The following is a 17,219-nucleotide window of genomic DNA, read 5'->3' as shown; positions in this document are numbered from 1 at the left end:
TTGTTTTCTGTGTACATACATTTTATTAAGTCATACACCTTACCACCAAGCCCACTTTAGAGAATTGTGTAGAATAGCCCTTCGTGCCAAATAGAATCAAATGCTTTTTTTAAAGGCAATAAAGCAAGCAAAGATTTTGCCCTCTTTTTTTTTTTGGTGGTGTAATGTCTGCTTCCAACTCACACCGTCAAACACATGGATCCCCTGAACGCAGCTCACTCTCCAGATCCCAATCACCTGAATTCTGATCACCTGTTCACACACCTGTATGTCATAATCACACACTATGTAGTTCAGTTCATTGTGAGGTATTATTTTTTTGTTGTTGTCCACATTCTATTCGGATCTCTGTTTATTTCCATATTAGTCCTCCCGTGTATCATAGTTTTTGGCCATCCTCACTAACATGTTACGTTTTTCTTCTGGTGAAAGAGAGGAGGACCAAAATGCAGCGTGGTTATTCATAAACATCTTTAATGAAAGATGAAAATACAAACAGTTTACAAAAACAATAAACGTGAAAAACCGAACCAGCTCTATCTGGTGCAACAAGCACAGAGACAGGAACAATCACCCACGAAATACCCAAAGAATATGGCTGCCTAAATATGGTTCCCAATCAGAGACAACGATAAACACCTGCCTCTGATTGAGAACCACTCTAGGCAACCATAGACTTTCCTAGACTACTATACTAAACACAATCCCATAAACTACAAAAACCCCAAGACAAAACAAACCACATAAATCACCCATGTCACACCCTGGCCTAACCAAAATAATAAAGAGAACACAGAATACTAAGACCAGGGTGTGACATAACAACGTTGTTTTGTCTATTCTCTGCCTGTACTGTTACCTGTCAGATTTCTTGTCATCCACCTCTTTCCTGATCTCCCAGACAACGTTACTAGCCTTTTCCCTGCCTGTACTGTTACCTTTTTGGATTCCCTGTGTATGACCTTCTGCCTGTCCCTGGACCGTGCTACCTGCCTCCTCCTGTGTATGACCTTCTGCCTGTCCCTGGACCATGCTACCTGCCTCCTCCAGTGTATGACCTTCTGCCTGTCCATGGGACCATGCTACCTGCCTCCTCCTGTGGTCCTTTACACCTGCTGCGCCCTGCGCTTGAAACCAGCACTTAGTCTCCCATCATACTCATTACAGGTGGACATGTTTATTAATTAGTCTGTGTAAGGTGTAAATATGGTCAGTAGTGCGATGGTGGGGGAGAAATCCAATGTGACATTTACTGAATTACATTTTTTTTCTTGAAGAAAGTATTCAATTCAAAATGCTATACACAACCTTTCCCAAGTTGTTGTTTTTGCAAATTCCCCTGTAATTATTGGGGTCTGATTTGTCTCCACTCTTGTGGACAGGGGAAAAGTTAATACCATACTGAACATTTTAAGCACAGCATTTTGTAACTCAGGTGTGCTGTTTTTCAGCATTTCATTTCTGATCTTATCTAGACCACAAGCAGCCTTTGATTTTATAGATTTGAGCTTTTCATTTAGTTCTTGTTGGGTTATTGGGTCATTTTTAATGGATTTTGGTTGTTTTTAATGACTGATTCAAGGATGTTCAATTTTTCTTGAATTTCTAATTGGTTCTGTTGTCTTTTTGTAAAGATTATCAAAATACGTTTTCCAAATTCCTTCATCTTGTAATTCTTGTGGCTTTGTCGAGCTTAAATTGTTTGTGGTTCAGAACTGATTTCGTTCAACTGCGTTTTCAATTTCGTCGAGTGTCTTGTTGGTATAATTCAATTTCTTGCGTTTCAGTGTATGTTTCTACGGCTTCAGAGTTTCAAAGTATTCATAGCGTAGCTCCGAGAGTCCCCTCTGATTCTACCATTAAGCATGTACAGGCCTAAGGCTCGACAGATGCAGTTTCAAAGTATTCATAGCGTAGCTCCGAGAGTCCCCTCTGATTCTACCATTAAGCATGTACAGGCCTAAGGCTCGACAGATGCAGTTTCAAAGTATTCATAGCGTAGCTCCGAGAGTCCCCTCTGATTCTACCATTAAGCATGTACAGGCCTAAGGCTCGACAGATGCAGTTTCAAAGTATTCATAGCGTAGCTCCGAGAGTCCCCTCTGATTCTACCATTAAGCATGTACAGGCCTAAGGCTCGACAGATGCACTAACTCCTTCCCATTTTTGTTCAGTATTTGGTCAGGACTGTTTCTATTTATAAGAGGGCTACTGTACAAGGAGGGGTGTCCAACTATGTGGTGGTTACCTCCCACATCAGTGTAGTCAGGCTCAGAACCTGTCCTCGCATTGAAATCTCACTTCTGCCTGAAATGTAATGATTTCTGCCTGGAGATTGTCAAAAAACTGGTCATCATCATATGGTGAAACTGAAGGAGGAGCAGAAGCTGCACATATGTACACATCATTGTCACAAGAGATTGTACCTTTGTTAAGTTTGAGCCAAATGTGTATGGTACCTTTTTTTTCATTTCATTCAGTGCTGCTTAAGCCGAATGATGATTCCACCCGGCCCCGTTTAACATGTCTATGTTTGATTGATGGTAGTAAACTTTCTCTATAGCCTGAGGGACACTGAGTATCTATGTCTCCACAACACCGTGTTTCCAGTAGGATTATGATGTCCTCCTGTCCCATTGATGTTTTTAATCCATTCTGGATTTGTTGTTTTAGAACCAAAATGTGAAGAGAATAGGCCCTGGATATTCCAAGAGCTGATAGTTAATGATCTCATTTATAATAAGTGATATTCACTGGTTTGAGTAAAGTACATTGAAAATAAATCCAAAATAGTAATATATATATATATACCATTACATATAATTATTATTATAATACCAGTGCCAATAAAATATAGAATAGTTGTAAACAAATGAATAAGAATGGAATAAGATTTGTACTTATTTTTGTGTGCAATGCAATCTGCAACCCTGTGTGTGATTTAAAGGGTCTGTCTAGCCCAGTAGTCTGCATATTAGATGCAGTAGTTGGCACACCTCTCTTCTCTGATTGTTCTAGGTGTCTTTTGCCAGAGGTTACCTCAGCATATATAGGCTGATGATCTGAATGATGTATGGTGTGGACTGCATCATGTGGTGTACTTCTCTGAAGGACAGAGTTCTGCCTGATCCTAGAGTGGTGGTCTGTGCTGTGTTGTGATGGGTCTGGTCCAGTAGGGCTGTGTTGTGATGGGTCTGGTCCAGTAGAGCTGTGTTGTGATGGGCCGGGTCCAGTAGAGCTGTGTTGTGATGGGTCTGGTCCAGTAGAGCTGTGTTGTGATGGGTCTGGTCCAGTAGAGCTGTGTTGTGATGGGTCTGGTCCAGTAGAGCTGTGTTGTGATGGGTCTGGTCCAGTAGAGCTGTGTTGTGATGGGTCTGGTCACCAGTAGATAACACCAATGGATGTAATAGCGCTATGTGGCCACCAGATGGAGGTATTGGAACAACATTAACATGAAGTCACTGCCATTATGGCACCATTTCCAATGGGATTTAAAACATTTTCTTATGGGTAATACTAGGAGGAAGATGGATGTCCCCCCTTATATATAGGGGTAAAAGGGGTCAAAATAAGGAACGCTTCACGAATTTGCGTGTCATCCTTGCGCAGGGGCCATGCTAATCTTCTCTGTATCGTTCCAATTTTAGTATATGTGCTGCCGAAGCGAGCACAATACAGACATAGGAGAGGCCCTCATATATAGAGCACAACCCCCCTGACGTTTCGGATCATGGTTGGGGTCAAACAGACCTTCAGAGGCTCAAAAACCACCCATAGAAGGTTCCCACAGGATATTGTATAGACATGAAACTGGTAGGGATAATAATGGCTACCTTGTGTGTTGTAATGTTCTAGCCTCTGTCTCAGAGTTGCAACGTATGCTGGGTGATATGCGAGTACACTGTCCCGTCTAGGACGTTGATAGGGTAGAACATAATGACGTAACAAAAGCCCTCGCACGAAACCCCACCCACTCACTGAAACCCGACACCCTCTGGGGCTGCATTCACCAAAGGTCCTCATGCATAGACGTAGCAGGAAATGTTGTGAAGCCAACGCCAAAAATACCCTAACATGGGGCTTTTAAAATTGTGTACCTTACGTGAAAATGTGCTATTTGGTAAGAAAGAAAGTGATTAGTGATCAACTGTAAAAACTGCTGTTTTGTGACATTTTGACTTTAGTTATAGATGTAGAGACATTTAATTGATTATTATAAGGAATGATTCTAGACTAAAATGTAGTGTAATACGCTTTTGGACTCCTCCCCCTGCTGTTGTAGTGTTCCCCACCCTTCCCCCACTCTCTGTTCCCCACCCTTCCCCCACTCTCTGTTCCCCACCCTTCCCCCACTCTCTGTTCCCCACCCTTCCCCCGCTCTCTGTTCCCCACCCTTCCCCCGCTCTCTGTTCCCCACCCTTCCCCCGCTCTCTGTTCCCCACCCTTCCCCCGCTCTCTGCAACATGGCCCGGCCAAAGATACTCATAACTAACTCCCCATTTAGTAGCGAGAGAAGCAGAATAGAGCAACACAGAAGAGTAGTAGAGACAGAGAGAGGAGAGAGAATAGAGCAACACAGAAAAGTAGTAGAGACAGAGAGAGGAGAGAGAACGAGAGAAACAAGGAAATGATAAAGAGAACGTCAGAGAACTAGAGATTCATATGTGGCCTGGCTGTGGTTGGAAGGTGACTGTTTCAACGTTCATGTTGACACATTGCCAGTGTGGTTCAATAAGAGTTTTTAAAACTGGTGGTGGGGGGAGAAAGAGACAGAAGGGGGAGAGGGAGAATGAGAAAAGAGGAGGGAGACAAAATGGGGAGACAAAAAGAGAAAGAAAGGGAGAGTGAGAGACAAAGGGAGGGAAAGAAAAAGGGGAGTGGGTGAGAAGAAGGGGGAGAATGATGAGAGAAAAGGGAGAGGAGAAAGAGATAAAGAGGGAGAGAAAGTGTGACAGAGAAAGAGAGAGAAGGGGGATGTCATTGGATTGGCTGACTGTTTATTTTATTTTTTATTTCACCTTTATTTAACCAGGGAGGCCAGTTGAGAACAAGTTCTCATTTACAACTGCGACCTGGCCAAGATAAAGCATAGCAGTGTGAACAGACAACAACACAGAGTTACACAGAGTAAACCAATAAACAAGTCAATAACACAGTATAAAAAATAAAAAATAGTCTATATACATTGTGTGCAAAAGGCATGAGGAGGTAGGTGAATAATTACAATTTTGCAGATTAACACTGGAGTGATAAATTATCTAGATGGTCATGTGCAGGTAGAGATACTGGTGTGCAAAAGAGCAGAAAAGTAAATAAATAAAAACAGTATTGGGATGATGTAGGTAAATTGGGTGGGCTATTTACCAATGGACTATGTACAGCTGCAGCGATCGGTTAGCTGCTCAGATAGCAGATGTTTAAAGTTGGTGAGGGAGATAAAAGTCTCCAACTTCAGCGATTTTTGCAATTCGTTCCAGTCACAGGCAGCAGAGAACTGGAAGGAAAGGCGGCCAAATGAGGTGTTGGCTTTAGGGATGATCAGTGCGATACACCTGCTGGAGCGCGTGCTACGGGTGGGTGTTGCCATCGTGACCAGTGAACTGAGATAAGGCGGAGCTTTACCTAGCATGGACTTGTAGATGACCTGGAGCCAGTGGGTCTGGCGACTAATATGTAGCGAGGGCCAGCCGACTAGAGCATACAAGTCGCAGTGGTGGGTGGTATAAGGTGCTTTAGTAACAAAACGGATGGCACTGTGATAAACTGCATCCAGTTTGCTGAGTAGAGTATTGGAAGCTATTTTGTAGATGACATCGCCGAAGTCAAGGATCGGTAGGATAGTCAGTTTTACTAGGGTAAGTTTGGCGGCGTGAGTGAAGGAGGCTTTGTTGCGGAATAGAAAGCCGACTCTAGATTTGATTTTAGATTAGAGATGTTTGATATGAGTCTGGAAGGAGAGTTTACAGTCTAGCCAGACACCTAGGTACTTATAGATGTCCACATATTCTAGGTCGGAACCATCCAGGGTGGTGATGCTAGTCGGGCGTGCGGGTGCAGGCAGCGAACGGTTGAAAAGCATGCATTTGGTTTTACTAGCGTTTAAGAGCAGTTGGAGGCCACGGAAGGAGTGTTGTATGGCATTGAAGCTCGTTTGGAGGTTAGATAGCACAGTGTCCAAGGAAGGGCCAGAAGTATACAGAATGGTGTCGTCTGCGTAGAGGTGGATTAGGGAATCGCCCGCAGCAAGAGCAACATCATTGATATATACAGAGAAAAGAGTCGGCCCGAGAATTGAACCCTGTGGCACCCCCATAGAGACTGCCAGAGGACCGGACAACATGCCCTCCGATTTGACACAAATCTGGTTAGCTTCTGGAGGTTCTTGAATGTGTTCTAAAATTAAAAATAATAGCGATACCGTATCACATTGGGTGAGGCAGGTTACCGGAAGGTATAATCGAATTAAAAATCAAAAAGAGATCGAAAATAAAATTTAAATATATATACAAAAAATACGAAAAATACAAAAATACACGAGACACGAACAAAACACGTCTTCACTGCTACGCCATCTTGGGAAATTATCACTGTTAGCGCTATTGCATCCATTGGTGATATCACTATGTGGCCACCAGATGGAGGTATTGGAACAACATTAACATGAAGTCACTGCCATTATGGCACCATTTCCAATGGGATTTAAAACATTTTCTTATGGGTAATACTAGGAGGAAGATGGATGTCCCCCCTTATATATAGGGGTAAAAGGGGTCAAAATAAGGAACGCTTCACGAATTTGCGTGTCATCCTTGCGCAGGGGCCATGCTAATCTTCTCTGTATCGTTCCAATTTTAGTATATGTGCTGCCGAAGCGAGCACAATACAGACATAGGAGAGGCCCTCATATATAGAGCACAACCCCCCTGACGTTTCGGATCATGGTTGGGGTCAAACAGACCTTCAGAGGCTCAAAAACCACCCATAGAAGGTTCCCACAGGATATTGTATAGACATGAAACTGGTAGGGATAATAATGGCTACCTTGTGTGTTGTAATGTTCTAGCCTCTGCCTCAGAGTTGCAACGTATGCTGGGTGATATGCGAGTACACTGTCCCGTCTAGGACGTTGATAGGGTAGAACATAATGACGTAACAAAAGCCCTCGCACGAAACCCCACCCACTCACTGAAACCCGACACCCTCTGGGGCTGCATTCACCAAAGGTCCTCATGCATAGACGTAGCAGGAAATGTTGTGAAGCCAACGCCAAAAATACCCTAACATGGGGCTTTTAAAATTGTGTACCTTACGTGAAAATGTGCTATTTGGTAAGAAAGAAAGTGATTAGTGATCAACTGTAAAAACTGCTGTTTTGTGACATTTTGACTTTAGTTATAGATGTAGAGACATTTAATTGATTATTATAAGGAATGATTCTAGACTAAAATGTAGTGTAATACGCTTTTGGACTCCTCCCCCTGCTGTTGTAGTGTTCCCCACCCTTCCCCCACTCTCTGTTCCCCACCCTTCCCCCACTCTCTGTTCCCCACCCTTCCCCCACTCTCTGTTCCCCACCCTTCCCCCGCTCTCTGTTCCCCACCCTTCCCCCGCTCTCTGTTCCCCACCCTTCCCCCGCTCTCTGTTCCCCACCCTTCCCCCGCTCTCTGCAACATGGCCCGGCCAAAGATACTCATAACTAACTCCCCATTTAGTAGCGAGAGAAGCAGAATAGAGCAACACAGAAGAGTAGTAGAGACAGAGAGAGGAGAGAGAATAGAGCAACACAGAAAAGTAGTAGAGACAGAGAGAGGAGAGAGAACGAGAGAAACAAGGAAATGATAAAGAGAACGTCAGAGAACTAGAGATTCATATGTGGCCTGGCTGTGGTTGGAAGGTGACTGTTTCAACGTTCATGTTGACACATTGCCAGTGTGGTTCAATAAGAGTTTTTAAAACTGGTGGTGGGGGGAGAAAGAGACAGAAGGGGGAGAGGGAGAATGAGAAAAGAGGAGGGAGACAAAATGGGGAGACAAAAAGAGAAAGAAAGGGAGAGTGAGAGACAAAGGGAGGGAAAGAAAAAGGGGAGTGGGTGAGAAGAAGGGGGAGAATGATGAGAGAAAAGGGAGAGGAGAAAGAGATAAAGAGGGAGAGAAAGTGTGACAGAGAAAGAGAGAGAAGGGGGATGTCATTGGATTGGCTGACTGTTTATTTTATTTTTTATTTCACCTTTATTTAACCAGGGAGGCCAGTTGAGAACAAGTTCTCATTTACAACTGCGACCTGGCCAAGATAAAGCATAGCAGTGTGAACAGACAACAACACAGAGTTACACAGAGTAAACCAATAAACAAGTCAATAACACAGTAGAAAAAAAGAGTCTATATACATTGTGTGCAAAAGGCATGAGGAGGTAGGCGAATAATTACAATTTTGCTAATTAACACTGGAGTGATAAATGATCTAGATGGTCATGTGCAGGTAGAGATACTGGTGTGCAAAAGAGCAGAAAAGTAAATAAATAAAAACAGTATTGGGATGATGTAGGTAAATTGGGTGGGCTATTTACCAATGGACCATGTACAGCTGCAGCGATCGGTTAGCTGCTCAGATAGCAGATGTTTAAAGTTGGTGAGGGAGATAAAAGTCTCCAACTTCAGCGATTTTTGCAATTCGTTCCAGTCACAGGCAGCAGAGAACTGGAAGGAAAGGCGGCCAAATGAGGTGTTGGCTTTAGGGATGATCAGTGCGATACACCTGCTGGAGCGCGTGCTACGGGTGGGTGTTGCCATCGTGACCAGTGAACTGAGATAAGGCGGAGCTTTACCTAGCATGGACTTGTAGATGACCTGGAGCCAGTGGGTCTGGCGACTAATATGTAGCGAGGGCCAGCCGACTAGAGCATACAAGTCGCAGTGGTGGGTGGTATAAGGTGCTTTAGTAACAAAACGGATGGCACTGTGATAAACTGCATCCAGTTTGCTGAGTAGAGTATTGGAAGCTATTTTGTAGATGACATCGCCGAAGTCAAGGATCGGTAGGATAGTCAGTTTTACTAGGGTAAGTTTGGCGGCGTGAGTGAAGGAGGCTTTGTTGCGGAATAGAAAGCCGACTCTAGATTTGATTTTAGATTAGAGATGTTTGATATGAGTCTGGAAGGAGAGTTTACAGTCTAGCCAGACACCTAGGTACTTATAGATGTCCACATATTCTAGGTCGGAACCATCCAGGGTGGTGATGCTAGTCGGGCGTGCGGGTGCAGGCAGCGAACGGTTGAAAAGCATGCATTTGGTTTTACTAGCGTTTAAGAGCAGTTGGGTTGGGGTCAAACAGACCTTCAGAGGCTCAAAAACCACCCATAGAAGGTTCCCACAGGATATTGTATAGACATGAAACTGGTAGGGATAATAATGGCTACCTTGTGTGTTGTAATGTTCTAGCCTCTGCCTCAGAGTTGCAACGTATGCTGGGTGATATGCGAGTACACTGTCCCGTCTAGAGCATACAAGTCGCAGTGGTGGGTGGTATAAGGTGCTTTAGTAACAAAACGGATGGCACTGTGATAAACTGCATCCAGTTTGCTGAGTAGAGTATTGGAAGCTATTTTGTAGATGACATCGCCGAAGTCAAGGATCGGTAGGATAGTCAGTTTTACTAGGGTAAGTTTGGCGGCGTGAGTGAAGGAGGCTTTGTTGCGGAATAGAAAGCCGACTCTAGATTTGATTTTAGATTAGAGATGTTTGATATGAGTCTGGAAGGAGAGTTTACAGTCTAGCCAGACACCTAGGTACTTATAGATGTCCACATATTCTAGGTCGGAACCATCCAGGGTGGTGATGCTAGTCGGGCGTGCGGGTGCAGGCAGCGAACGGTTGAAAAGCATGCATTTGGTTTTACTAGCGTTTAAGAGCAGTTGGAGGCCACGGAAGGAGTGTTGTATGGCATTGAAGCTCGTTTGGAGGTTAGATAGCACAGTGTCCAAGGAAGGGCCAGAAGTATACAGAATGGTGTCGTCTGCGTAGAGGTGGATTAGGGAATCGCCCGCAGCAAGAGCAACATCATTGATATATACAGAGAAAAGAGTCGGCCCGAGAATTGAACCCTGTGGCACCCCCATAGAGACTGCCAGAGGACCGGACAACATGCCCTCCGATTTGACACAAATCTGGTTAGCTTCTGGAGGTTCTTGAATGTGTTCTAAAATTAAAAATAATAGCGATACCGTATCACATTGGGTGAGGCAGGTTACCGGAAGGTATAATCGAATTAAAAATCAAAAAGAGATCGAAAATAAAATTTAAATATATATACAAAAAATACGAAAAATACAAAAGTACACGAGACACGAACAAAACACGTCTTCACTGCTACGCCATCTTGGGAAATTATCACTGTTAGCGCTATTGCATCCATTGGTGATATCACTATGTGGCCACCAGATGGAGGTATTGGAACAACATTAACATGAAGTCACTGCCATTATGGCACCATTTCCAATGGGATTTAAACAATTTTTTTTATGGGTAATACTAGGAGGAAGATGGATGTCCCCCCTTATATATAGGGGTAAAAATAAGGAACGCTTCACGAATTTGCGTGTCATCCTTGCGCAGGGGCCATGCTAATCTTCTCTGTATCGTTCCAATTTTAGTATATGTGCTGCCGAAGCGAGCACAATACAGACATAGGAGAGGCCCTCATATATAGAGCACAACCCCCCTGACGTTTCGGATCATGGTTGGGGTCAAACAGACCTTCAGAGGCTCAAAAACAACCCATAGAAGGTTCCCACAGGATATTGTATAGACATGAAACTGGTAGGGATAATAATGGCTACCTTGTGTGTTGTAATGTTCTAGCCTCTGCCTCAGAGTTGCAACGTATGCTGGGTGATATGCGAGTACACTGTCCCGTCTAGGACGTTGATAGGGTAGAACATAATGACGTAACAAAAGCCCTCGCACAAAACCCCACCCACTCACTGAAACCCGACACGCTCTGGGGCTGCATTCACTAAAGGTCCTCATGCATAGACGTAGCAGGAAATGTGGGGCTTTTAAAATCGTGTACCTTGCGTGAAAATGTGATAATTGGTAAGAAAGAAAGTGATCAGTGATCAATTGTAAAAACTGCTGTTTTGTGACATTTTGACTTTAGTTATAGATGTAGAGACATTTAATTGATTATTATAAGGAATGATTCTAGACTAAAATTTAGTGTAATAAGCTTTTGGACTCCTCCCCCTGCTGTTGTAGTTGCTCTTCCCCTGGTCTTTGTTCCCCACCCTTCCCCCGCTCTATGTTCGCCACCCTTCCCCCGCTCTCTGTTCCCCACCCTTCCCCCGCTCTCTGCAACATGGCCCGGCCAAAGATACTTAAAACCAACTCCCCATTTAGTAGCGAGAGAAGCAGAATAGAGCAACACAGAAGAGTAGTAGAGACAGAGAGAGGAGAGAGAATAGAGCAACACAGAAGAGTAGTAGAGACAGAGAGAGGAGAGAGAACTAGAGAAACAAGGAAATGATAAAGAGAACGACAGAGAACTAGAGATTCATATGTGGCCTGGCTGTGGTTGGAAGGTGACTGTTTCAACGTTCATGTTGACACATTGCCAGTGTGGTTCAATAAGAGTTTTTAAAACTGGTGGTGGGGGGAGAAAGAGACAGAAGGGGGAGAGGGAGAATGAGAAAAGAGGAGGGAGAGAAAATGGGGAGACAAAAAGAGAAAGAAAGGGAGAGTGAGAGACAAAGGGAGGGAAAGAAAAAGGGGAGTGGGTGAGAAAAAGGGGGAGAATGATGAGAGAAAAGGGAGAGGAGAAAGAGATAAAGAGGGAGAGAAAGTGTGACAGAGAAAGAGAGAGAAGGGGGATGTCATTTGATTGGCTGACTGTTTATTTTATTTTTTATTTCACCTTTATTTAACCAGGGAGGCTAGTTGAGAACAAGTTCTCATTTACAACTGCGACCTGGCCAAGATAAAGCATAGCAGTGTGAACAGACAACAACACAGAGTTACACAGAGTAAACCAATAAACAAGTCAATAACACAGTAGAAAAAAAGAGTCTATATACATTGTGTGCAAAAGGCATGAGGAGGTAGGCGAATAATTACAATTTTGCTAATTAACACTGGAGTGATAAATGATCTAGATGGTCATGTGCAGGTAGAGATACTGGTGTGCAAAAGAGCAGAAAAGTAAATAAATAAAAACAGTATTGGGATGATGTAGGTAAATTGGGTGGGCTATTTACCAATAGACTATGTACAGCTGCAGCGATCGGTTAGCTGCTCAGATAGCAGATGTTTAAAGTTGGTGAGGGAGATAAAAGTCTCCAACTTCAGCGATTTTTGCAATTCGTTCCAGTCACAGGCAGCAGAGAACTGGAAGGAAAGGCGGCCAAATGAGGTGTTGGCTTTAGGGATGATCAGTGCGATACACCTGCTGAAGCGCGTGCTACGGGTGGGTGTTGCCATCGTGACCAGTGAACTGAGATAAGGCGGAGCTTTACCTAGCATGGACTTGTAGATGACCTGGAGCCAGTGGGTCTGGCGACTAATATGTAGCGAGGGCCAGCCGACTAGAGCATACAAGTCGCAGTGGTGGGTGGTATAAGGTGCTTTAGTAACAAAACGGATGGCACTGTGATAAACTGCATCCAGTTTGCTGAGTAGAGTATTGGAAGCTATTTTGTAGATGACATCGCCGAAGTCAAGGATCGGTAGGATAGTCAGTTTTACTAGGGTAAGTTTGGCGGCGTGAGTGAAGGAGGCTTTGTTGCGGAATAGAAAGCCGACTCTAGATTTGATTTTAGATTAGAGATGTTTGATATGAGTCTGGAAGGAGAGTTTACAGTCTAGCCAGACACCTAGGTACTTATAGATGTCCACATATTCTAGGTCGGAACCATCCAGGGTGGTGATGCTAGTCGGGCGTGCGGGTGCAGGCAGCGAACGGTTGAAAAGCATGCATTTGGTTTTACTAGCGTTTAAGAGCAGTTGGAGGCCACGGAAGGAGTGTTGTATGGCATTGAAGCTCGTTTGGAGGTTAGATAGCACAGTGTCCAAGGAAGGGCCAGAAGTATACAGAATGGTGTCGTCTGCGTAGAGGTGGATTAGGGAATCGCCCGCAGCAAGAGCAACATCATTGATATATACAGAGAAAAGAGTCGGCCCGAGAATTGAACCCTGTGGCACCCCCATAGAGACTGCCAGAGGACCGGACAACATGCCCTCCGATTTGACACAAATCTGGTTAGCTTCTGGAGGTTCTTGAATGTGTTCTAAAATTAAAAATAATAGCGATACCGTATCACATTGGGTGAGGCAGGTTACCGGAAGGTATAATCGAATTAAAAATCAAAAAGAGATCGAAAATAAAATTTAAATATATATACAAAAAATACGAAAAATACAAAAGTACACGAGACACGAACAAAACACGTCTTCACTGCTACGCCATCTTGGGAAATTATCACTGTTAGCGCTATTGCATCCATTGGTGATATCACTATGTGGCCACCAGATGGAGGTATTGGAACAACATTAACATGAAGTCACTGCCATTATGGCACCATTTCCAATGGGATTTAAAACATTTTCTTATGGGTAATACTAGGAGGAAGATGGATGTATAGGGGTAAAAGGGGTAAAAATAAGGAACGCTTCACGAATTTGCGTGTCATCCTTGCGCAGGGGCCATGCTAATCTTCTCTGTATCGTTCCAATTTTAGTATATGTGCTGCCGAAGCGAGCACAATACAGACATAGGAGAGGCCCTCATATATAGAGCACAACCCCCCTGACGTTTCGGATCATGGTTGGGGTCAAACAGACCTTCAGAGGCTCAAAAACCACCCATAGAAGGTTCCCACAGGATATTGTATAGACATGAAACTGGTAGGGATAATAATGGCTACCTTGTGTGTTGTAATGTTCTAGCCTCTGCCTCAGAGTTGCAACGTATGCTGGGTGATATGCGAGTACACTGTCCCGTCTAGGACGTTGATAGGGTAGAACATAATGACGTAACAAAAGCCCTCGCACAAAACCCCACCCACTCACTGAAACCCGACACGCTCTGGGGCTGCATTCACTAAAGGTCCTCATGCATAGACGTAGCAGGAAATGTGGGGCTTTTAAAATCGTGTACCTTGCGTGAAAATGTGATAATTGGTAAGAAAGAAAGTGATCAGTGATCAATTGTAAAAACTGCTGTTTTGTGACATTTTGACTTTAGTTATAGATGTAGAGACATTTAATTGATTATTATAAGGAATGATTCTAGACTAAAATGTAGTGTAATAAGCTTTTGGACTCCTCCCCCTGCTGTTGTAGTTGCTCTTCCCCTGGTCTTTGTTCCCCACCCTTCCCCCGCTCTATGTTCGCCACCCTTCCCCCGCTCTCTGTTCCCCACCCTTCCCCCGCTCTCTGCAACATGGCCCGGCCAAAGATACTTAAAACCAACTCCCCATTTAGTAGCGAGAGAAGCAGAATAGAGCAACACAGAAGAGTAGTAGAGACAGAGAGAGGAGAGAGAATAGAGCAACACAGAAGAGTAGTAGAGACAGAGAGAGGAGAGAGAATAGAGCAACACAGAAGAGTAGTAGAGACAGAGAGAGGAGAGAGAACTAGAGAAACAAGGAAATGATAAAGAGAACGACAGAGAACTAGAGATTCATATGTGGCCTGGCTGTGGTTGGAAGGTGACTGTTTCAACGTTCATGTTGACACATTGCCAGTGTGGTTCAATAAGAGTTTTTAAAACTGGTGGTGGGGGGAGAAAGAGACAGAAGGGGGAGAGGGAGAATGAGAAAAGAGGAGGGAGACAAAATGGGGAGACAAAAAGAGAAAGAAAGGGAGAGTGAGAGACAAAGGGAGGGAAAGAAAAAGGGGAGTGGGTGAGAAAAAGGGGGAGAATGATGAGAGAAAAGGGAGAGGAGAAAGAGATAAAGAGGGAGAGAAAGTGTGACAGAGAAAGAGAGAGAAGGGGGATGTCATTGGATTGGCTGACTGTTTATTTTATTTTTTATTTCACCTTTATTTAACCAGGGAGGCTAGTTGAGAACAAGTTCTCATTTACAACTGCGACCTGGCCAAGATAAAGCATAGCAGTGTGAACAGACAACAACACAGAGTTACACAGAGTAAACCAATAAACAAGTCAATAACACAGTAGAAAAAAAGAGTCTATATACATTGTGTGCAAAAGGCATGAGGAGGTAGGCGAATAATTACAATTTTGCTAATTAACACTGGAGTGATAAATGATCTAGATTGTCATGTGCAGGTAGAGATACTGGTGTGCAAAAGAGCAGAAAAGTAAATAAATAAAAACAGTATTGGGATGATGTAGGTAAATTGGGTGGGCTATTTACCAATGGACTATGTACAGCTGCAGCGATCGGTTAGCTGCTCAGATAGCAGATGTTTAAAGTTGGTGAGGGAGATAAAAGTCTCCAACTTCAGCGATTTTTGCAATTCGTTCCAGTCACAGGCAGCAGAGAACTGGAAGGAAAGGCGGCCAAATGAGGTGTTGGCTTTAGGGATGATCAGTGCGATACACCTGCTGGAGCGCGTGCTACGGGTGGGTGTTGCCATCGTGACCAGTGAACTGAGATAAGGCGGAGCTTTACCTAGCGTGGACTTGTAGATGACCTGGAGCCAGTGGGTCTGGCGACTAATATGTAGCGAGGGCCAGCCGACTAGAGCATACAAGTCGCAGTGGTGGGTGGTATAAGGTGCTTTAGTAACAAAACGGATGGCACTGTGATAAACTGCATCCAGTTTGCTGAGTAGAGTATTGGAAGCTATTTTGTAGATGACATCGCCGAAGTCAAGGATCGGTAGGATAGTCAGTTTTACTAGGGTAAGTTTGGCGGCGTGAGTGAAGGAGGCTTTGTTGCGGAATAGAAAGCCGACTCTAGATTTGATTTTAGATTAGAGATGTTTGATATGAGTCTGGAAGGAGAGTTTACAGTCTAGCCAGACACCTAGGTACTTATAGATGTCCACATATTCTAGGTCGGAACCATCCAGGGTGGTGATGCTAGTCGGGCGTGCGGGTGCAGGCAGCGAACGGTTGAAAAGCATGCATTTGGTTTTACTAGCGTTTAAGAGCAGTTGGAGGCCACGGAAGGAGTGTTGTATGGCATTGAAGCTCGTTTGGAGGTTAGATAGCACAGTGTCCAAGGAAGGGCCAGAAGTATACAGAATGGTGTCGTTTGCGTAGAGGTGGATTAGGGAATCGCCCGCAGCAAGAGCAACATCATTGATATATACAGAGAAAAGAGTCGGCCCGAGAATTGAACCCTGTGGCACCCCCATAGAGACTGCCAGAGGACCGGACAACATGCCCTCCGATTTGACACAAATCTGGTTAGCTTCTGGAGGTTCTTGAATGTGTTCTAAAATTAAAAATAATAGCGATACCGTATCACATTGGGTGAGGCAGGTTACCGGAAGGTATAATCGAATTAAAAATCAAAAAGAGATCGAAAATTAAATTTAAATATATATACAAAAAATACGAAAAATACAAAAGTACACGAGACACGAACAAAACACGTCTTCACTGCTACGCCATCTTGGGAAATTATCACTGTTAGCGCTATTGCATCCATTGGTGATATCACTATGTGGCCACCAGATGGAGGTATTGGAACAACATTAACATGAAGTCACTGCCATTATGGCACCATTTCCAATGGGATTTAAAACATTTTCTTATGGGTAATACTAGGAGGAAGATGGATGTATAGGGGTAAAAGGGGTCAAAATAAGGAACGCTTCACGAATTTGCGTGTCATCCTTGCGCAGGGGCCATGCTAATCTTCTCTGTATCGTTCCAAATTTAGTATATGTGCTGCCGAAGCGAGCACAATACAGACATAGGAGAGGCCCTCATATATAGAGCACAACCCCCCTGACGTTTCGGATCATGGTTGGGGTCAAACAGACCTTCAGAGGCTCAAAAACCACCCATAGAAGGTTCCCACAGGATATTGTATAGACATGAAACTGGTAGGGATAATAATGGCTACCTTGTGTGTTGTAATGTTCTAGCCTCTGCCTCAGAGTTGCAACGTATGCTGGGTGATATGCGAGTACACTGTCCCGTCTAGGACGTTGATAGGGTAGAACATAATGACGTAACAAAAGCCCTCGCACAAAACCCCACCCACTCACTGAAACCCGACACGCTCTGGGGCTGCATTCACTAAAGGT

General features: G+C 44.0%; 5 non-coding genes across 5 annotated transcripts; all 5 read right to left on the bottom strand.

Annotated features, from left to right (window-relative positions):
- Positions 1-3,564: 3,564 nt before the first annotated feature.
- On the bottom strand, positions 3,565-3,671 carry LOC139402230 (U6 spliceosomal RNA). The gene has a single exon (XR_011633248.1). It is a non-coding gene; the product is annotated as a U6 spliceosomal RNA (small nuclear RNA).
- A 3,101-nt stretch (positions 3,672-6,772) lies between these two features.
- Positions 6,773-6,879, bottom strand: LOC139402229 (U6 spliceosomal RNA). Its single transcript, XR_011633247.1, has one exon. It is a non-coding gene; the product is annotated as a U6 spliceosomal RNA (small nuclear RNA).
- Positions 6,880-10,565: 3,686 nt separating this feature from the next.
- Positions 10,566-10,672, bottom strand: LOC139402227 (U6 spliceosomal RNA). The gene has a single exon (XR_011633245.1). It is a non-coding gene; the product is annotated as a U6 spliceosomal RNA (small nuclear RNA).
- A 2,971-nt stretch (positions 10,673-13,643) lies between these two features.
- On the bottom strand, positions 13,644-13,750 carry LOC139402224 (U6 spliceosomal RNA). Its single transcript, XR_011633243.1, has one exon. It is a non-coding gene; the product is annotated as a U6 spliceosomal RNA (small nuclear RNA).
- A 3,016-nt stretch (positions 13,751-16,766) lies between these two features.
- On the bottom strand, positions 16,767-16,873 carry LOC139402225 (U6 spliceosomal RNA). Its single transcript, XR_011633244.1, has one exon. It is a non-coding gene; the product is annotated as a U6 spliceosomal RNA (small nuclear RNA).
- Positions 16,874-17,219: the final 346 nt, after the last annotated feature.

This window comes from Oncorhynchus clarkii, unplaced genomic scaffold (assembly GCF_045791955.1).
Source record: "Oncorhynchus clarkii lewisi isolate Uvic-CL-2024 unplaced genomic scaffold, UVic_Ocla_1.0 unplaced_contig_11943_pilon_pilon, whole genome shotgun sequence".
Classification (NCBI taxonomy): domain Eukaryota; kingdom Metazoa; phylum Chordata; class Actinopteri; order Salmoniformes; family Salmonidae; genus Oncorhynchus; species Oncorhynchus clarkii.
Note: the sequence above shows the minus strand (reverse complement) of the source record. Positions and strands in the feature narration are given on the sequence as shown.